Source organism: Sciurus vulgaris, assembly GCF_902686455.1.
Source record: "Sciurus vulgaris genome assembly, chromosome: 7".
In the NCBI taxonomy this organism is placed as follows: Eukaryota; Metazoa; Chordata; class Mammalia; order Rodentia; family Sciuridae; genus Sciurus; species Sciurus vulgaris.
This window is the reverse complement of record NC_136467.1, coordinates 81186390-81209739: the sequence shown is the minus strand read 5'-3', so window position 1 is coordinate 81209739 and position 23350 is coordinate 81186390. Positions and strand designations below refer to the sequence as shown.

The window sequence follows — 23350 nt, the reverse complement described above, 5'->3', positions numbered from 1 at the left end:
AAATAGAGGTTTGATTTACTGCATATGAAGTGCTATTTCTTTTTTTTTTTCCCCTTGGTACACTTTGAGCCAGTCAGGGGAAGAAGAATACATAGGAGTGCCTGTATCCTGAAACTCCCTAAAAGCCATCATTGAATTGAGTCAAGTCAGGTTTATGGAACAAATAAATTAAGCCTGGATATGGGGCTATGTATTCGTCAGTCACTAATCCACTCCACACACCTTTATGGACAATTCACTGTAAGACTAGGACAATACTTTCTTCTTCAAAGGGACTTGGAGTTAATTTAATCCTATTTGACCAAGGTTGGTCCTAGGAAAAGTTATAGGTCAGGTAAACAGAGTTGGTTGTCTCTCAGTTTATTTACCTACCTTGCCTTCACCTTTTAAAGCCATCAATGTCATTGCTCATAGCCCTGCCATTCCTGTCTTAACTTCTGGAAGTGAAAGCTTGTCCCAAGGGCAACCATCTGAGCTTTCCCTAAGGCTCAGATCCCCAGAATTCCCACAACAACTCAAAACCAACATTCCTTTTCCTGCCTTACATTACCTCTTTCTTATCTCATTCTCTCAGGACAAGATTGATTTAAAACAACAAATAGCACTTTAGAAAGTGGAGTAAGTTCTCAGATTTCTAGAAAATAGTGGCAGCTAACATGATCAGTTCTAGTGCTTACATAGGTCAGGTCCTGTTCTAGGGATTTTACATTAATTAACTCATTTCCTTTTTGTAGTTAACTTATGAAGTAGGAACTTCTATTATTCTTCATTTCAAAAATGAAGAAACAGCATAGAAAATTTTAATAATTTACCCAAGTCTTCTTTGCTAAGTGGAAGGCCCAAATGCCAAGCCAATCAATCTGACTTATAGCTTCTATGCTTTCTGGTGCCTCTAATAAGATGTCAAAGATTTGTGTAGATTTTAGAAGTTGATAGTCAGAAGCAGGCTTCCAAATTTGGTTTAATCTAGGTAGAGACTCTTGTGAGGAGGGGAATTATCAGCTGAGTAAAGGGTATGCAGTCTTCTTTGGGAGAAAGACAAGGTTAGTGAAAAGATCATCTATAAATTCAATGTAGAACTGAGGGCTGTGAAGGAAATGTTTCCATTCACAAGAAAAAGTGGTTTCTTGAAAGTTGAAATGAGCAGCCTCTTAGGCTTCAGGGCCCTGCCAGGTTCACCTTGACCCTGTGGATGATCCTCCCACTGGGGCCTGGTTATGCCTGAGTTGTCAAGTTTTACCAGCATTCAGGGCACACCCCTCCAGCCAGAGGTCAAGTCCTTCCAAGAAATCCTGTTCCCTTGTCCCATCCAGAGAAAGAGGCTGGAGCCAGATGATCAATTATTAAGAATTTTCTGAACTGTAAAGTCTCTCAAATGTGGGACATGTCATGTTAGCCTAGGCCACTGAGCATGAATACTCAAACTAAAACTACCAGAGTGAGTTCGATTATGTGTGCGACCATCCTCTAGAAGCTGTGTAGAATGTGTCAAAACAAGCCATCACTTGTGAGCTCATGCTAAGTAAGTCACCACAGACAGGGTGTGTAAACAGCTTCTGCAGCATTCCTAGGCCTTCAGCATCCCCTCCCCTGTCCCTCCAATGGGCTCTGGAAAGATTAGCTTAGATTGTGGTAGAACAGAGATAATACAGCCCTCCTGTTACTCAGAGATAGCTTCAGGTGTGTGGAATGTCAGAAACCCTTATAGCACAACAATGTGGCAAAAACAGAGAGGAGACCAATTCAGTCCCTGTCCCCAGATGCCAATTATTCATATATATTTTGCAAAAAGAATTTTAGCTTCCTGCCTGGCTTTTCAGATTTTTGACCTTTCAGTTCACACATAATTCTTGACTACCTACCTTATTGCTTTTTTTTTTATTGTAAACAAATGGGATACATGTTGTTTCTCTGTTTGTACATGGCGTAAAGGCATACCATTTGTGTAATCATAAATTTACATAGGGTAATGTTGTTTGATTCATTCTGTTATTTTTTCCCTTCCCCCACCCCTCCCACCCTCTTTTCCCTCTATACAGTCCTTCCTTCCTCCATTCTTGCCCCCCTCCCTAACCCTAACTCTAACCCTAACACTAACCCCTCCCTCCCCCCATTATGTGTCCTTATTGCTTTTAACTGATGTTTCACTGGGATTAAGCTAGATAGCAGGACCCCAAAGTATTTTTCAGAGAGGTTTGCTTGTTCGTTTTTTCTATTTTCAAACACCAGAGTTGCTTTCTCCTAAAATTTAGGAAGTTGTTTAAAATAGATTGACCAGAACAGTCAGATGTGGCAATAACTTTCCAGATTTCCATATATTCTATGAAAATATTTTTATGTCTTGAGGCACAGGACAGATTGTACCAGGCCACACCTTCTATATTTCCTATTAGGATACATCCTGACCTTCTAATAACTGGACTAAGATGGGGACCAAAGAAGGGTAATGCATGCAGGGTTGGGCTTACAGGTATCCAGAGAGGCAGACTGATCATCATTCAAAGTTCTTGGAAATTGTCTTCCTTCCTTGCTCCCTCCCTTCCTTCCTTCTGCTCTCTACCCCACTCATGTTATGTTAATATGGAAAGAATAAAAGATTTGAAATTTGGGTTAAAAATCCTGACTTCATCATTTCCTACGTGCTAGGGCTTTTCCCATATGTGAAATGACATGCACCTCCAGGCTGGGAGGGACACAGGCAGGAACACTCCTGTGGAACTGAGAATAATGGGCGGTGCATACTCAACTAGGACTGATTCTACCTCAGTTATTCAGAGGATGCTAGAAACCCTTTGAATAGTAAAGAAAAAAACCATTTCAATCAGAGATAAAGTGTTTAACATTCACATTGCTATATCAATAGTGCTGCATTAATCATTTTAATCAGAGTTATAGCAAAGAACCAACTGGCCTTGAGAATTTCTAGTAAGAAAGGTTATAGGTGGTGAAGCAGATGCCATGCTTCATGCTTAAATGACACCAGTGTTCTTTAGGTATCTTGGTTGAAGTAAGGGAAGGAAATTGAGTCAGTTGGGTTAATTCTTCCTAAAAGTAAGTTTTATATTTGTTTTCTTCCATATACTTTTTAAAGAAATTATAATGATAACGATGTAATACTCTAAAATGTATTATTTTAAAAATATGTGCTATCTCATTAATAAATGGTAAATTATCAGAAGGGAAGTAGAAGAAGGAATAAAAAGTTAATGAGTAATTGCCAGTGTTGATGGAGCTTATCTCAGCTAGACACTGCTCTAAGTGTTTTTCCCATGTAAATCCATTCCAATTCACAACATTGTGATGCTAAGTACTCTTATCATTTTAATTATGCAGTTAAGGAAACCATCTTGTCCAAGGACTCAAAACTAATAAACACTAGGTCTAGATTTGAGCCCTGGTATTTGACTTCAGAACACAGGCTCAGTCTCTATACCACTTGACTGGTCTTTAGCTCCAAGATATGAACTAATCAAACCCATGGAATAGTTATCCCAGGAACATTTATTCAACTTAAAAGTCATCCTTTGGTAAGCAACAGACCTAAATGTAGGTCTATACCACAGAGCATGAAAAGTAAAGGGAATTGGCAATTGTCTCATTTATTTGTAACATGATTTTAAAGTTTAAAAAGAGAAATGCATTAGTCAAGCTCCTCATTTTGCTGATAGGGAATCAAAAAGACTTACCTATTAGTAGGAGAAAGATTATTAATATCTGGGCTTCCTATCATTGAGGTCAGAGCTCACTGACTCTATTTTCCTTATACTAGTAATAGCAATGAGATCTGATAATGTGCTGTTAAGCCTTTGATTTATTTTATTCTACTTAATCTTACCCACAATCATACTAAGTATTTTCATACCCATTTCACAGATGACAAAATCTTTGGCCTATGTGGGTGTGACCCCAAATCCATGCTATTAAACATTACATTAAAAGCATTACCCATTCCAGATTTATTACTCAGATTAAATAAGTTGGCAATGAAATGACTTTGGTTTAGCTGTGTTTTGGATAATTTCATTTGGCGCTCTTTTCAATTTAGTGAGTAGTAGAAGTCTATCTCTCTATAAGCCTAAATTGAGAACACTAGTATTCTATGTTACCTATTGATCTTTTTGCCTACATAAGAAAAGGGAATGAAAAAAAAAAAGAACTTGTTCTAAGTGAAAATCCTTCTGAAAGGCATTAAAACCTATATTTAGTTTCATGATTCCCTTCAAGAATCTTTACCATTTAGAAAGTAAGTGTTGGAAGCAGACCTGAACACACTCTGTATGTGCCATAAAATGAAGCCCACATGTCTGTGTTCTTCAAGTATGTGAATCTGGCCGCTATTCTAGAGGAAGAAGGAGAACTTCTGATGTGTTCTAGGTGCTGGATGGACAGGAATAAAATATCAGCCAGAATTAAGGAGCAGTGCAGAGTTATGTTAACATTTACAAGTACTGCAGACTTGTTTTGAGGTTAGATAGAAGAAAAAGGTAGAAAGGAGACATAAGGGAAGACAAGGAGACTGAAACATTAACATGAAAGCCTTGTGCTAAAGTTCCTCACATCTTTCCTTTCCAAGCCAGTTCTCTCTCTCAGGTCTAACACTCCCCAAATTTCAGGATAATCTACAAATCTTCACTTATACTATTTTTTGTTGTTTGTTTGTTTGTGGGAATTGAACTTAGGGGTGCATTATCACCAAGTTACATCCCCAAGTCCTTTTATTTATTTATTTTATTTTGAGACATGTTCTTACTAAGTTGCTTAGGGCCTCACTAAATTACTGAGGCTGACCTGGAACTTGTGATCCTCCTGCCACAGCCTCCTGAGTTGCTGGGATTATAGGTGCCACCAAGTCCAGCTTCACTCACAATCTTAAATTTCCTAGAAATTCTCGTACTTATAAAAATTGCCCATATTACTGTTAATTATTCCATTAATACATGTGGTTTTTAGCATAGATCATGTAAAGGGAGATAAGAAACTTGTATTATAGGATACTTTCCCAATGTAATCTATTGCAGAGAATGGAGAATATGTCAACCTTAGGATCCTGAGAATTGGCTGGACAATCATGAAGCATCTTGTGATCACCAGGCTCATGTCAGCTCCACATAACTTCCCACACACAGTGCCAAAAACATCTCTCATTCTTAAGACAGCTTGAAAGTCTCCTTCACATATGCATTCCTTGCTTTCTAAACAAATCTCTTTGCCTCAATATCTGACAAGTGCTGAAATTCTTTTCCACCACCTCTGTTGAGGATTCCAATATCCTAAACTGAGGTCTTCCTCTTGGACCTCCTCAGATCCCCTCAGGTGGCATTTGTCTCTGTTTCTAGTTTAATATGTGTCGTTGTTGTTTTTGTTGGGAGTGTTTGGTATTCTATGTAGCCCTATTGCCCACTCATCTATTGTTGAGACTTATCAAAATGTGCGGAAGGACAGTGCCTTTCAAATGCGACCCAAGGTAATCTAAAAGATGCACATACTGACATTGATGATTATTTAATTGTATTTAATTTTGGAAAATTAAATAGGATAAAATAAATAATGCAAATTTGAATTAATTATGGTTAATTATTCAATCATTGATAAGAACTAATTAAATTGAGTTTATGAATCTAATCATTATTATTAATAAATTAATGTCAAAATGTGAATCATCTGTGAAACCTAAACCCTAAAGAGGAGGCTCAAAGGGAGCAATACAAATTTAGCATCTAAAATAAGTTACATTGACAAAATTCCCTATTAATACTTAAGGGAAAGACCAAATCACCCCTAAATAAACAGTCACTCATTTCCAGAACTCCATCTTTACTTGTAGACTTCTGGGCCAATCACATTTGTTTGATTATAGCTAAATGTTGATTTAACTGTCACGATATTTCATGTTCTGGGAGCAGTTTTACCCCCAACATGCATGATACACCACCCCTCCATAAAGAAAATGAAGGGTGAGCATACTAAATACATTACCACAGAAATAATTTTATGCTTGCTACAGATAATCCTTTATTTCCAAGCCAACATCTTCACACCCATATTGCACAAATTTTTAATTTATGTTCAAAGAGCTTAAATGGAAAACTATTAAGGTACACTTGACAAAAAAAGATATTTTTCTAGTTATTTTTGAACATGTGCCTCTTAAAAATTAAGAATATGCTTCTGTTGACTACCTCTAAATAAATCTGAAAGAAAAAAAAAAAAAAAAACAGAAGTCATCTGTCTTGTGATTCAACACTGTGACAACCAATCTAAATTTCAGCTATTTTCCTGTAGGTAGCATTCTAAATGCTTAAAGGAAATTTTGTGTTTTTCATTTTACCCCCCCATTAATAGTGACTGTTAATATAATTTCTTAAGTACATTGCTTAATTTTAAGATGCTAATAAAGTCTCCATGACTTTATTCAAACTTCAGGAATGGCTCTTTAAAGATAAAGAGGTCTATGCTGGTGACAGGTGGTAGGAGGTTGTATGTTCCAAGATATCAGCAACATAGCCCATCCTACCTGCTGCACCACAATGTGACCCCTCTCCTGAATCTGAGCAGTTTTGTGATTTGCTGCTCACTAGTAGAATGCAGCAAGAGTGACGAGGCATGACTTCATGACTTCCAAGGCTGAGTCAAAAAAACCCAAAAATCCCATCTCTCACCTTGTATAAGAGAAAACTTGCCTTTCAGAACCCTAAGTTGTTCAACTATCCTGAGAAGACTGTACCAGGAGAATGGCTAAACCAGAGGAAAAGAACGTGTCTGTGAGTGATCCAGTGAATTGACTGAGGTGCCAGTTAATAGCCAGCATTTACCACTGTATATGAGTGACAAATACCCTGAGATTAACGATGTCCCAAAACAATATAATATGAACTGAATGCACAGTTTTAAATTTTCTATTAGCTGCATTTAAAAGCTCAGAAGGAAATAAATCAAACTAAATTTTTTAATATTTTATTTTACCCACTCTATCTACAATAGTATTACTGTAATATATAATAAGCATACAAATTATTAACACAATGTTTTAAAGTCTTTTCCTTTTTATGCTAAGTGTTTGAAATAGGGGGTAGGGGAGGGTTTTTAAATTTAGAGCACAATTCAAATCAGACCAGACACATTTCAAGCACTGAACAGCCACGTGTGATTAGTGCCCACTGTATTACATAGCACAGCTCCAAAAGGTTTCTGCCTCCAGTACTCCAGTTTGCCCACACCCTCATCCCAGTCACGAGGTCTTTCCAGCTGAGGGTTAAACGATGTAGAAGTCTCTCCATAGGCCCGATGACAAGATACATGTTATAAGCTGCTAAGTTTAGGGATAACATTGTTGGCATTTATAGTGGAACCTAGATACCACTAGAAATGTAGATTATAAGAACTAACTTATTTTCACCTTCTGCTCAAATTAGTGGTCTTAAAGAAAGATCAAGACACAAGCTATCTTGAGACCAATCCGTAGATCCAGTCTGCCGTTCTGGACCCTCCATAAAGCTGATCCTATCACTCCCAGTTCTGGTGGTGGTCCTGACAATGGTTTGGGGAGGCCCAGCCCTAGCCCAGGTAGTTCTAGACATCTCCAGCAAGTTGGAGCACTTTCCAGATAAGCTGAAGGAATTGAGAAATGCCCTGGAGGAAAAGTCTGGGCAGCTATGGATCACATCAAACAGAATGACATTCCTGTCAAGACCCAAAACTGGTTTTCCAAGATATTCAACAGCAAAGAAAAAACTCAAGGTCACTTTCTCTTGAACACCTGATTGTGGAGGGCCACAACCTAGTACTCAAGCCAAAGATTCCTTGCATGATGTTCTATCCTGTGTCCTAATCCACACCAATAAAAATCCTATAGAGAAAAAAATATTAAAACATAGAATCTTAAAGGCCCTTAGCAAAGACCTTAATGAGCATTTATAATCATCCTTCCATGTACTACCAAAACCATTATATTTCAGCAAATAGTCTTACTCATCCCTGATTAACCACTTACTCTGGTGTAATTCATAAGAAAATGCTTTGAATTTTTGAGCAACTTGTAGTTTTTGAAATTTTCCTTTCTATTGAATTTTTTTTAAATGACCTTTTCTATAACTTTTCTCCAGCAGTTCTATTCTGGCCCCTGGAGCTTCAGGTCTAATCTTTCTGACCTTACAACCTTCTGACCTTCGGAGACAATGAATATACTTTCCTCACCCATGCCACTGCACTCCAAACCCTGTATTCCCCTTTCTAAGCTGAACATCTCAAATTCTTTCAGCTGCTCCTCATACGGTATGATTCAGAATTTTAACCACTAGAACAAATTCCCATGGCTTTCTATTTCATAACCTTCATAAATCTCAAACTTTCTAGTACTTAGAATTGAATATATGCTGCAGATGTGAACTGACCAATACACAGTTCAGTGGGACTGTTAGTCTTGCTGTGGATGATGTATTTTCATAAAGGTTGCTACTCTGCAAAGGTATTTTAATGAAGACAGAGCTCATTCCATCCAAATATAAATTGTCCCTTAGCTACATGCAGCTTAATATATCTTAGGAAGAACATGGCACTTAAAATTGCAAAATTGACCTTGATTTCAACCAGCAATTTACTAGACATGTGACTTCAGGCAAATTGTTTACACTATCTGTGTCATGCTTTTCTCATTTTTCGAAATTATTAATATAGGATTTTTGTTAAGCATTTAATGGAATAAATATATATAAATGATACATAATCTGTGAAACCCTATACAAATACAAGAACCTTGTGTTATTGATATCAGTCTAAGAATAAGACTTGATGATTATTTCCATTAGACTTTGTCCTCCTGGTTCAGGCTCACCATCACAGCTTGTGAAGAATTTTGTTTAAAATGTTATTCAGTTTTATTTAGTAATTCTATAAACATTTACTAAAAATATATTCTGTGTAAGACATAGCACTATTGTTTCACCTCAGTGCCTTAGAGTGTGTACAAAACTTGAAAATTCCCTAGGAGTCATCCATCAATTGCCCACAGATAAGTCAGAGTCATGTAATCAAAACGAGTTGATGGGCTGGGGATATAGCTCAGTTGGTAGAGTACTTGCCTTGCAAGCACAAGGCCCTGGGTTCAATCCCCCAGCACCACCAGGAAAAAAAAAAAAAAAAAAAGGAGTTGATTTGACTCATGACTTATGATGCTGTTCCGTGTGCCTGCTGGTCCAGAACCCTGTGTCAGGCTGCCCGGGCAACAGTAGCTATAATAGCCCCAACTCCACCTTAGGGGCTGGTATAAGGAAGCCACTCCTACAGTTTCCTGTTGGAACACTGTCCCAGAGCTCCAGCACAGTCAAGGTGAGCCAAACAACCACAAAGCAGGATGAAAGAACCTTTAAATTTGGGTAGATGTTGAATCCTGGGACTCAGACTGAGGTGAGGCAGCAGGCCATCAGGGGTCCAGAACTAAATCATGGAGAGGCGCCACACCCTGACAAGGCCTCTAGTGGACTCAGTCAGGGAAGAGGCTGCAATATTTGAACCCATCATGTCAGTCCCACTGAATAGATTCCCAGTGAAAAAAGCTAAGTGAGAAGCATATTTTTCATTCTCTTTCCTTTCACTTTATTTTATAGACAATAATATATAAGTAAGATACAGTGATTTTTACTATAAATTCACTGTAAAACAATAGTAGAAAATGGAAAGTGTGCTTCAGGTATGACCTGCCATAGATATAGTCCAGATTTCTCCTTATCTAAAGTCCATACATAGTTGGAGAATTCTTATGAATCAGCTAATCCAACACATTCACTTTACAGGAGAGGAATGAGCTTCAGTTTATTGTGTAAGACTCATGAAAAATTTATAGCATTCCAGATTACAATTTCTTTATCTAATGAATTTCCATTTTGATTAAGCAATTAAAGAATCAAATAATTGAGAAAGTCAGAAACACACACACACACACACACACCACAAAGCATACTCAGGTATGCATACTTTAAGTCAGAGTGTAAACTGTGATCAATCTTACTTCCATTTTTTTTAAATGTTTTTTTCAGTGCTGAGAATGGAACTCAAGGCATATGAGGCTTTACCAATGACCACTGAGTTATTGCACTTTTAATCTAACTCAGGGAAGTTTCTGTTTGTATACAAAAACTAGATGGATCAGTTTTGTATTTGTTCTCTCTTTTTAAGCTGCAATGGACTGATTGAAATTATTTAATGGACGAACTATCACCCAGTCTTACTTTCATGTAGTATGCTATTGCTTGATCAACATCTGTAGAAATATCAGAATCGTGCATAAATCTATTAAGTGGTGCTGAAAGTAGACTGAACAGGAAGAAAGAGAGTCAATCATGGGAAGCTTCCAGAGGAGGTAGATCTGTAAGTGGGTAGGAGTAATATTAAAAGAGGATAACATGGAATAGCATCTAAAAATATGAAAAAACAAACAAGCAAGTGGTCTGAAGGTGATGAAGACCAAATATCCTTGGCTAGGCTAGGGCAGATAACTGGTGAAATGGAAGCGAAAGTGGGGCCTGTTTTCTTGATGCTATCTAGAAATCCCAGTGGAATATGCCATCTCTACTGCTTCTTGCACTGACCAATAATTCCAGCTAAAAACAATTTGAGAGCACTTAGTATTTGCAGTATCTTGTGCCGCAGTTTCCAAAATTAAATGCACACTTCCCAAACCTGGAACTGGTTAGAACAAGATAACACAAACTCCATTGTACAAAACAAGAGAGCAGAAGTTCTCACAGTTCACTGAGTTTTTCACCTAAATCACTCTGTAAAATCAAAGCGGGTACTTTATTCAAATATTCTGTCAGGAACTATATATGCCAGGCATTTATTAGTTTTTCACGGTTTACCAAGCACATTCGCAGATATTGTTTCATTTGACTCTCTTGTCAACCCTGTGAACTGGACTGTAATTTCTTACATCTTAACAGATGAACAAAGCTCAGTCTTGAGAGATTCGGTAAGTGCTTCAGATCATTCAGCTTCTGAGTGTTGGTGCTGGAGCTGACTCAGGTTCTGAATCCAAGGCAAGTTGTCTTTCTACTGATCCATTTCAGGAAATGATGGATACCTCCTTGGGCCCACTGCCCATTTTGGCAGGAGAGATTTTGGTTAGGGTGTTCCTAGCTGCTGTAAATAATTAAATATTAGAATCTCCTTCTTTATGGGACACTTTTTTATCTGTCTGATTGCTCCCATAGGAAAGTCTGCTATAAACATCAGGGAAATGGATTAGGTAATATAGAAAAGTTCATGCATATAGGAACTTGGAATTTCTATAATTCTCTAAGTGGATTGAAATGGTAACTTGAAGCACTAGTTTAACATGACTTTAAAAAGTTTTCATCTTTGTATTTTCTTGGGAAAATGAATTAAAAGTAACAAAATGTTGGAATTACTTTTTATTTGGCTTTTCTGGAATGATAAATCCCACTTTGCATTTAATCTTTAGACATTTTTCTGTTGCCTAGAATTTTATGTTTGTTTACATTTTCTGAGGCAGAGATGTTATGAAAATATTCACTGCTGCTTTATATTTTAGTGATTTAGTTTCAGTTTCATTAAATTTATATTTTAGAGTTACATACTAAAGCCATTCTGTCCACTTCTGTGTCTCTGTCGATGCAATTTCCTTTTTGTTTTGACTTTATTTACTTTTTGCGAGATGCATTTGGCTTTGTTGACTCACACCCACATCCTGGCTTGGTTTTCATTGTGTATGTGTGCTGCTACTTTTTTTTTTTCTTTTTTGCCCAGTGTCTATTACTATTTTGCCTCTTTTAAAATCCACTAGTGTTAATTTAAAACAGACTTTTTAAAAAGAAACTCTAATGTCTGCGTCTCACCGTACAGGTACGTCCTACAGCTTGTTGAACCTGTTGGTTAACCAAGGTTGCTTCCTTGTACACTCTCCCTAGTGCAGTTTTCACCAAGAGTTCATTTTACCTCACAGAATCAAGTGTGACAAGACAAACCATGGTAGAAAATGAAAATGTTCATTCTATAACTCTTTAAAACAGCAATGAATCACATTACTGGTAGTATAAGAAGCCTTTCGATGATGACTTTAACAAACTTGGCATATTGACATTTTGGTTGACACTACTTAGACAAGTTTAAGTAGTACTTACTCAGTCCCTGAAATTGAGATTCTCAGGTTGAATCTGGAACATAAAAACACAATAGACCTGCTGATTTTTATTTTCTTAATTCTCAAGTTGACAGTGAAAAAAGAAAAAGAAAAAAGGACGGAGATGCAGCTTCATGGCAGAGTGGTAGAGCACTTATTTAGCATGCAGTGAGGTACTGGGTTGATTTTCAGAATGACCATCACCACCACAACAAAATAATGATGATGATAAATAATAAATAAAACACATTAAAGGACAAAGTCAACCGTTCCACATTAGCATTATGGTTCTAAATCACCCCGTTCCTCTCAAGAGAAGTATGATGTTTTGAGGACAAGATTTTGACACAGAGATTAGTTAAGGTGCATAATATCCTGCATTTGAGAAGCATGTTTTAGATCACAAATAAGGCTTCGATACTGACAAAAACCTGAAGAAGTTTCCAGAGAGTATTCACTAATAATTCCCATTTTGAGTTAAGAAGGGATCAGAGAGTTTGAATTACTTGACTAAGGACAGACAACTATTTAGAGGAAGATCCAGGTCTAATTTCCAGTTCCTGTTATTTATACTATTAGGGTTGAACTATATTAAAATTTCTGGTATTCAAAATTTTTAGACCAATAAAATAGCAACTTCATATAGTGTTTCAAATATACTTCCTAGAGAAACATTAGCTTGGGATGATTTTTTGGGGGGGAAGGGTTGTGTAGAGTAGATGAAAATAGAATTGAATTCTGTATAACTATCGATTAGTTTGAAACCATTTGGCAACCATATGACCTAATTCAATATGCATTTTTCCCTGTATATAGCAGAACTTCAACAAATTATGATAATTATTAATACTGAGAAGTAAATATTTCCATAGGTAAGGTCTGAATGTTTACAGAATGTTAACTTGGTTTTAGCTACACGATAATAAAGAATGAAATGTTTCGTTTTGCTTTGTTTTATTTTTTGGTACTGGGAATTGAACCCAGGGGTGCTTTACCACTAAGCCACACCCCAGCTTTTTTTTTTTTCATTATTTTTTACTTTGAGACAGGGTCTCACTAAATGGCTTAGTGCCACCAAGCCTGGCAATGATGAAATGTTTTAAGGGAGGTTCATCCCAAAGTATATTTGACCCAGATATTCCCTAAGATGTTCATCTGTTGTTCTTTCAGAGTATCAGTAGAACTGTATTACTCCAGAAGATACCTTGGAAACAATTCAGTCACTACCTCTAGTTGGGGGTCAATCTGAAATATGATTATGAGGAAGCAAAAAGCAACTATTTTGTAGTCAAGCTTCATTATTAAAGCAGTCTATGTTATGCCAGAAAATTTTAAAATTTTTTAACTCAAAGAATTTTAAAGATGGGGATCAAGAAGATAGATTTACTTGTGTTATAAAATGACACATTTAAATACAGTACGCACTTGGCATTCCCATCTTCCTGAAGACAGTTTCTTTCTGTGTCCAAGATTCTATATTCTACTGAATCCTACCTCCAGTTTATTGTAAGGGACATTTTAGTAGTAATCAGAATAGAAAGTTAATAACACAGAATTAAGGAAATTGAGAAGGAGTCCTGTCTATGAAAACCATCCCATCCACTCAGGGAGTTGTGCTTGCTCTGAAGGGTGATGTTTGCACATGATCAGGAGTAGAGGCTTTAGTCTCTGTCAAGCTTGTGTCTGTGCCCTTGTCCAACTGCCATCTCCAACTTTAGAAAACAGCTTTAATAAAACACTGTGGCCTGCACAGAGAAGCAGTGAAGCCATTTCTCTTTAATCAATTATTTAGTGTGTCATGCTCCAAGGCCAGCAGAATCCACAAACCCTCTACTCTCTTAATGCCAGAAAGACGTCCTTATTCGTAAACAACATGTTCCAGGAAGCTCTACATACCTGCCATCAATAAAGCACCACTCAGTACCTTGGAAGCTGGTGACTCAATGGTGTTTGTTCTTTTTATTTCATTGCTGTTTATGGAGGACCTTTGTAAAAGGAAATTTAAAGTCTAAAAAAGAGTCAGTTCTGCCAATACTGCATTGATGAGAACTGTACTATTGATTATTATTTGCCTGATGATTCACCCAGGAATCTTCCCTCTTTTTTCTCAGTGGAAACTCTCTGATTTAGTATTCTGAAGGATAAATTGGGCTTCATGACCAGAGGGGGCAGAACAGTATTAATGATTAAGATCAGGGGTTTTGGATTAGACTGCCTGTATTTGGATCCTGACTGCAAACTTAGTAGCTATGTGACCTTGTGTAAGGTGCTAGACATCTGGGCCTCAAATTCCCCACCTACATGTGGAGATGATACCAGTATTTACTTGAGAAGATTTGGGGGATTATAAATTACTATATGTTAATATGTGGCACACTGAAATTATTCAATATGTACCTGCTACTGTAATCAGCCTAGGTGTCCAATCCTCCCCAAGATAACACAATCATCTTCAAAAGGCAACACCTTTGTGAAATCATATTGCCTTTCACATATGTTGGCCACAGAATGCATAAATCGAAAGTCAGATCATTCAGAATGTGGTCAGCACAATGTACTAAAAGAGTTCTACTCTAGAAGTGAAAAACACCAGAATTTTAGTCCATGTTTGCTATTAACTCACCATGACCTTGATCAAATTACTTTACCTTTCCATTCCCTTCTTTTTGAACTATAAATTGAAGGGACTATTCCAAAGTCTTATCCAGGCTTACTACCCTACAATTACTTGGGCTTTGGGGAATAAATGGAAATGCTTGAGTAAATTTAACCACTGAATGGTTGAGTAAACTGGAAACAATTTGTTTGGTGAATATCTGCTCCATGCAGTTGTGGATCCAGTCTGGGAACACAGAATCTGAACAAGACAGACAAGATTGCTGCTCTCCTGGAATTTGTCCTCTGGAGTAGAAAATCCATCAATGTGTAACAGACTAATCAAGAAGCAAGAAAATTCTGTGTAGTGACAAGTACTATGAAGAAATTAATACAGAATGAAGGAATATGGAGAGAGCCTTACTTTAAATTCAGTTGGTTAGGAAAGTTCTTTTCAAGATATCTTTTGAGAGCTGAAGGACAAGAAGAAACTGGCTAGGTGAAGAATCAGGGGAAGAGCATTCCAGGCAGAGGGAACAGTGATTGGATCCTAAGGTAAGAACTAGTTTTGGAGTATTTGGAAACTAAAGGAAGACAAGAAACATGGGAGGGAGTGAGAAGAGATGAGGCTCAAGAGACAGAGCAGACTGTAATAAGACTCACAGTCATGGAGAAGAGTTAAGGTTTTATTTTAAATGTGGTGGAGCCATTGGACAGTTTTAAACAAGGGATATGGTGACTTATTTTGGTTTGTGTTTTATTGAGTAGATGGTGAAATGAGAACTGGTTTCAGAAACTTCAATGAAGGAGGCAGTCACAAGTTACTAAACAGGCAGCTGAACTGGTTTATTTTATTAATTCAAAGGTAAAAAATCACTATCTCAATTAACTCCAAACTGAGACATCATGTGGGCCAGTCATATTATTCATAACTGCCTCTGTCTGTTATTAGGAAAATGAGAATTGAATTTTTTTTCTAACTTTGGTAAATAAAAGATTTTGCACTCTCCTCCTCTACCACTGTTCTACTGCATCAATGTGTTTTGGTTCCTAACCTCTGTATTTTTCAAGTTTAGTCCTCCAGCCTCCCATTAATACTGAGTCCCTAATATCCCACCAATGAATTTCCCTTAGTTTTAACTGACCAGAATGAGTTTCATTTTGTTAGAGCTCATTTTGACAACTCTCTTTAATCCTGTCCCCTTCATTTCCTGAAGATAACCAAAATCATGAGGTTGGTGAAGGACTATCACCTATGGCTGCCGTACTGCCACCAAATAACCCATCTCTAAGGAGAATAGCACTTCCTGACACTGTACAATTGTAGGACCTACTTTTAGAGGATATTCTTCCAGGGTTTTTTGCTAAGCTTCTGATTATGGAGAAAATATTTGTTTGTGTGTGTCTTGTATGTTTACAAAGAGTATCTCACTGGCTATATCATGTTGGATAGTTAATTTAGTTCTAACATTATGTCGTGGAACCCTTATCACATATGGATCTACCTCATTCTTTACAAGTGATGGATGGTTTTCCATTGATGGATATTTCATGGTTTATTTTTTAATTCTCTTATTGATAGGTCATTTCTGAATTTTCACTATTATAAAGGATGCATCAGTGAATATTTTGGTATATGCCTCTTTGGTTTCAAGTTTACTTTTTACATTGGATGAAATAAGATTTATCCAATGTGTGTCCCTTTCACATGATCTAGCACAATGTCTGGCTTACAAAGTAAGCCCTTAGTAGATATTTTAAAGATGAATCTGAGTTTTCCCAGCTCACCCTACCCCTTATAGCACCTCTCATCCAAATGTAAATCCAGTCCAGAAGCCAAGTGAGCTGGCATGTGTTCTACTCTCTGACCTAAGAACAAAAATACTTCCTCAATTCCAGAGAAGGCAGGGAAGACTTTCCACTAGAAGACAAGCAGACATCCAGATCCCACTATTAATCATCACTGTTAAAAGACTACTCAAGGCAAAAAAGCAAAGCTTAAGTTAGCTCTAGTGAGGAATAAGATCCATAGCAGTAATTAGCGTCACTTTTTTTTTTTTTACAGCAACCAAACTTACCAGCATTTCCTTTACTGCAGTCCAAATGCCTCCCATTTATAGATGAGAAAATGATTGCTGTTGCCATTATGATCTATAAATGATATTTATGTACTGCCCATCTGCTCCACAGCTTCAGTACACTTCATATGACTTCATTCACTAGCAACAGAGGCACATTAAGAGCAAACACTGAATGATGAATTATTTCTCACGGGAAAGATAGTTAATTTCACTGCCCCCTGTGTGTCACAATTCAATGCATCACCCTGGATGAGGAAGCAGACCTGTGGAGAGGAAACCACAAAAAAGACAAATCAATGCAAAGCTCTGTGATCCAAGGCTAAGGTCACTTTTAATGGAATAAAAAGGCACTCCGGGGCTTTAGTTATTATACCACAATCACATGCCACTGTGCCCTCAAATGTAATTAGAGCACAATAATACACATCCCAGGATGTTTTCTTTCAGTGGCACTGAAAGTTGGGGGAGGGATGAAAAAGAACTATTTGTCAAGTACTAAGGTAAAGGAAAAAGCAGCAGCAGCAGCAAAGTGCACCATCAATAGTAGCATCCATTTTGGTTTTTCTATTACAATTTCTAATTTTATTTGTTTTTTCTTACCTTAGCTAATTATCAGATACAAAGCATCCTTCTCCTAAATACTGTTGGCATTAATGAGCTTATTACAATGGTGCTTCAGATGGATAGTGATAATGAGGCTGTACCATTTTAGAGGTTGTACAATTTGTGAGCTTCTTGCTGTTAGAGGCACGCATTGCTTGAAGGGGCAACAAGCAGTATTGCAGAGAACTGGTGTCTTATGCAAGGTGTCCCCTCACCTGGACCACATGAAAGCAATGTGTGCAAGAGGTCTCCTACAGACCCTAGTGGGTTTCTGGTTCTGCTACTAGGTGCATTCTTCAGTAAACATCTTTTCCTCTAAATGACTCAACCTAATTTTTATTTTTTGTCCTTGTATCCTAAAGTTCCCAATTTGAAAAGTGGTAATGTGTTAAGAATTATAATTATCATAAGGAACAACCAATGCCTTCTTTGGACTGTGCAGTTCTTTCCATGAGTTCAACATTTGTACATTACATGAAGCCCTGTGTTCATCTTTCATTTCTGCCAATGTTTCCTAAGCTTCCCATCCACCCTCCAGGTACTAGGGATGGAATCCAGGGATGCTTATGCCACTGACTACATTTTTATGTGACTACATCACCAGCCCTTTTAATTTTTTTATTATTGCTAAGTTGCCAAGGCTGTCCTGGAATTTGCAATCCTCCTGCCTCAGCCTCCTGAGTAGCTGGAATTACTGATGTGCCACACCACCAGGTTCTCCTAAACTAAATGTAATTGAGGTTAAAAGTGGAATAGCACGCATGGAAAAAGAAGAATTTTACCTAATTCAGTCACTGTCAAACAAGTAAGGTTACTTCTGGCATTTGAGGCTGTCTGAAAAGTTCCTATTGAACCAGACTCCAGAATCCCCAGAAATCACATGCTATGTTTCTTCAAGGGAAAATGATTCTGCTCAGGACAAGAGGACTGGGTTCCCTGAAATATTTTAGGAAAATGTTATTCTGAATGTTTTTGAACTTGTAATTGTTCTTTAAAGAGGGAGAGATGGAAAAAAAAAAAAAAAAAAAAAAGCCGGACATAATTCAGGTTAAAGGAAACTAGAAAAAAGAGGAACTGAAATAGATTACAATCAAGAGAGAAAATGTGTGGAACAGGATATGTGTTAAATGTTCCCTCTTTCAGAGAAAATAAGGAAACAGAGAAAAGGGCATTTTTTCCCCCATGTTTAAGGAGAGGATTTAACTTTTATTTCTATGTGTATAACACTCTAGTCAGAAAGAATTCAGTTGGTGGCTCAATTTTTATTAATAATATAAATTGTTAAAACATAAGGTAGTGCTTTGTACAGTTCAGTGGCAGCAAATTTGACAATTTTAAGAAGAATGGATTATTTTCTAATGAAATATATGTAGCCAAAGTACAAAAATGGACCAAAAAATGGATCAGAAGTTTCAAGAATCAAATAATTAAATATATGGAATTTTTAAAAGATATCAAAGAAGTATTCTCCCCTTGTGTTAAATACCGTACCCAGCTGGATATGCAAGTAGATTTTTCCCTTAAATGTTTCCTGAATAAATTAGTTTCATGCTACTTAAATAATTTCAGAGGCAGGCAATGAAGGAAAGCTGTATAGATTATTTATATATGATTAGTAAAACTCCATGTGGCACAATCTCACGTATGAATTAATACAAAAATAATAAAAATATTAGCATGGTATGGCAAAATACAATGACATCCCCCATGTATTTATTCTCTAAATGAAAGGATATCTTAATCCTAAAATGTTGTTAATATAAATATGATTAATACATAATTACATCATTTCTCTTTCGATGTTATTTGCAATGCAATGCATTCAAAGTTAACATGAAACAGCAAAACAATTGTAATGGTAGACATAAAAATTACTGTTATTTGCATATAGGGTGATTATTTTATCTTCCTGGAAATTCATATTATGTGGCTTTGAAGAAATATGTTAGAGGTCACGAAAAATTTAGTACATTTTCTCATGCTACAAAAATAACCTGATATAAAACCTAATAAAAAATGACAATTCAAAATAACACTCTAAAATAAAATAATCTGAATGCAAACTTAACAAGTAATATGAAATATTTCTTTCCTCAGCAATCATATAAATTTTCTATATTGAGGTCTGTCATTTCCAAATAACTCTAATCATTTGCTAATCATAATTAAAATCTTCATATCCAAAGATGACTTGTGGTAATTGATCATTATCTCCAACACTTAGTCTTTTTTTTTTTAATTTCAAATAATTGCCATCCTCATCACAATACCAGACCTTAAATTATACTACAGAGCTACAAAAACAAAAACAGCCTAATACTGGCACAAAAACCTCCATGAAGATCAATGAAAGAGAATAGAAGACACAGAGACATACCCACATAAATACAGTTATCCCATCCTAGACAAAGGCTCCATAAATATACATTGGAGAAAAGAAAGTCTCTTCAGCAAATGGTGCTGGGAAAACTGGGAATCCATGCATAACAAAATGAATTTAGATCCCTATCTCTCACCCTGCACAAAACTCAACTAAATGGATCAAGGACCTAGGCATTTGACCAGAGACCCTGCACCTTCCAGAACAAAAAGTAGGCCCAACTTTCTACCATGTCAGCTTAGGAACTGACTTCCTCAACAAGACTCCTGAAGCACAAGAAGTAAAATCAAGAATCAATTAATGGGATGGTATTGAACTAAAAAGCTTCTTCACAACAAAGGAAACAATCAAAAACATGATCAAAGAATCTACAGAATGAGAGAAAATCTTTACCTCTTGCACGTCAGATAGAGCATTAATTTCCAGGATATACAAAGAACTCAAAAAATTTACCAAAAAATCAAATAATTCAATCAATAAATGGGCAAAGGAACTGAATTGGCACTTCACAGAAGTATGAATGGTCAACAAAAAATGTTCAACGTCTCTAGCAATTAGAGAAATGCAAATTAAAACTACACTGAAATCTATCTCAGCCCCATCAGACTGGCAATTATCAAGAATACAATTAACAATAAATTTTGGCAAAGATGTGAGGAAAAAGGTTCACTTACACATTGTTGATGGGACTTCAAATTGGTACAACCGCTATGGAAAGCAGTATGGAGATTCTTCAGGAAATTTGGAATGGAACCACCATTTTATCCCACTCCTTGGTGTATAACCAAAGGACTTAAAACCAGCTTATACAGCAATGCAATCACATCAATGTTTATAGGAGCTCAATTCACAGTAGCCAAGCTATGGAACCAACTAGGTGTCCTACAACAGATGAATGAATAAAGAAAATGTGGCATATATACACAATGGAATATTACTCAGGCAAAAAGAAGAATGAAATTATGGCATTTGCTGGTAATGGAGAAATCATGCTAAGTGAAATAAGCCACTCCACAAAACTCACAGGCCTACTGTGCTGTCTGATATGTGGATGCTAACCCACAGTAAGAGTAGAGTAGGGAGGGGAAGAATAGAAGTTCATTGGATTAGACAAAGGAGAATGAAGGAAATTAAGGAGGGATGGGAATAGAAAAGACAGTAGAATGAATTGGACATAACTTTCCTTTCCTTATATATAAATACACCACCATGTAACTCCACATCATATACAACCATAAGAATTGGATGCTAAGTGCCGTACTCTATGAGTGTATAATATGTCAAAATACACTGTACTGTCATGTTTATATAAAAAGAACAAATAAAAAAAGAACTCTGCAGTGGAAAAAAAAAGAAAACAATCACCATCCTAACAGGTCTGAGATGGCATCTCACTGTGGTTGTGATTTGTAGTTCCCTCTTGATTAGTGATCATGAGCACCTTTTCACATGCCCACAGGCTGTTGTATGTCTTTTTTGAAGAAAATCTATTAAAGATTATTTAGGTTTTTTTTTTACTGAATTGTAGAATTAAAATTATTAAATTTTCCATTTACCTAAAGTTATCTACAAATTCAGTGCAATCTCTACCAAAATCACAATGGCATTTTTTACAGAAGTAGCAAAAATGATCATAAAATGCACATGGAACCACAAAAGTCTTCAAATTATCAAATCAATTTTGAGCAAGAAGAATAAAGTCAGAAGTACCACACTTCCTGATTTCAAAATGTATTACAAATCTACAGTAATAAAAGTAGTATAGAAAATATATAAAAATAATTGTTAATCAATAATAAAGAACAGAGATCCCCATAATTAAGTTCACAACTATATTGTCAAATGATCTTTAACAAGAGTGCAAAAAATACACACTGTTAAAAAAGATAGTCTCTTCAAAATTGGTATTGAGAAAACTGGATATCCCCAGGCAAAAGATGGAGTTGAACTCATCTCACACTATACACAAAAATAAGCTTAAAACATTAAGAATGCGAACTTAAGACCTGAAATTACAAAATTCCCAGCAGAAAACAAATATACAAATAATAAAAACTAACAGAAACCCTGATGTGATGATGCAGGCCTGTAATCCCAACGACTCAGAAGTTTGAGTCAGGAGAATTGCAAGTTCAAGTCCAACCTGGACAATTTAGAAAGACCCTGTCTCAAAATAAAATTTAAGAAAGGCTAGAGATTAACTCAGTCATAAAGTGCCCCTGGTTAACCCTGATACCCCTCCCAAACAGAAAGAAAGAGGGAAAACTTTATTAACATTGACTTTGGCAATCATAAAGCAAACAAACAAAAACCAACATAGGAAGCGGAAGCAAAAATAGACGACTGGAATTTAATCAAACTTTTAAGCTCTGCTTTGCAAAGGGAAACCATCAACGAAATGAGAAGACAATCTACAGGATAGGAGAAAATGTCTGCAAACATATAACTGAAAATGTACACTATCCACAATAGATAAGGACCTCCTACAAATCAATAGCCCAAACAAAACAAGACAAAACAAACAAAACCATACTATTTAGGAATTACTTTGAACAAAGTCAAGGAAGTAAAAATTTCTCAAACTACACTAGTAGTGTATTTCTGAAACTAGTAGTGGATTTGTATGAATATTAAAATTTCATGCTTCTATCTTCTCATATACTTAGTAAATTGTCCCTCAAATCTGAAACTTTGATGAACTCAGAGACCAGAACATTCTCTTGTTTATAGTTAAATAAAAAAAAAAAAAAACTTGTTTTTCCTTAAAAGGAGAAAGAAGGTATTTGTATGATATTTTCTGCAGAAGTCCTATAAATTCACATAAATATCATCTTATACAATGGCACAGATTTGCTACCCATTAGAGTCAAAATACTATGGTGAGTGAATGGCAGAGCCATAATTTCATTTTACTCCTTCCTTGGAGTGTTCATGGGTAAAGCTAAGTTGTTGCTTGTAAGGTAACTGTAGGGCCAAATCCAACCATGCTTTAAAGCCTCATGCTACCAAGATGAAACAGTTCTGCAACCAGCTTCCTTTCATGATGCACACTGAATTTATTTTAAGAAAAATAACAGAATAAATAATGAACATAAAAATTGGGGTCTTTCGTTTGTCCTGGAGACCTTGACTTGCCTTCTGACTCTGCTTTCCTTTGGTCAGCAGAAACCATATCTGAGCCAGAGATCTGTGATTTTTGCCTTGTTTTGTTAACCGATAAAAAATGCCAGCTAAGTATAGCATCATGTAGTGACGCTTAGATAGGAAATCAAAAATTCTACCCTATTGGTTTTATTAATGTCCCAGTTATGGGGCAAAACAAGGGACAATTGACTTTTGATTAGATAATATGATTTTAATCTTCCATGGGATGCTCAATGCAGGCTTACTTTTCCATAATCTTGTCAGTGACAGGGTAGGCTGATTGCTCATTCATTCAAGACTCTTTATTAAAGTTGCTGAAGAATTAGGTGTTAAGTTTTGTTAGAAGTAGTACTTCTCACAACCTCGTTTATATAATAGTGAAAATGTAGGAGGGGAAACACTGAAAAGAATGTG

General features: G+C 36.4%; 1 long non-coding RNA gene across 5 annotated transcripts in view; it reads left to right on the top strand.

Moving 5' to 3' along the window:
• The window catches only part of LOC306665452, a 61505-nt gene that overhangs the window by 2520 nt on the left and 35635 nt on the right, over positions 1 to 23350 (top strand). For 4 of the 5 annotated variants that reach the window (XR_013765021.1, XR_013765022.1, XR_013765024.1 and 1 more), the window contains exon 2: positions 13304 to 15283. The exons of the other annotated variant lie outside the window; for it this stretch is intronic. This is a non-coding gene — a long non-coding RNA (uncharacterized lncRNA). The remainder of the gene's footprint in view (positions 1 to 13303; positions 15284 to 23350) is intronic. 5 annotated transcript variants of the gene reach the window in all.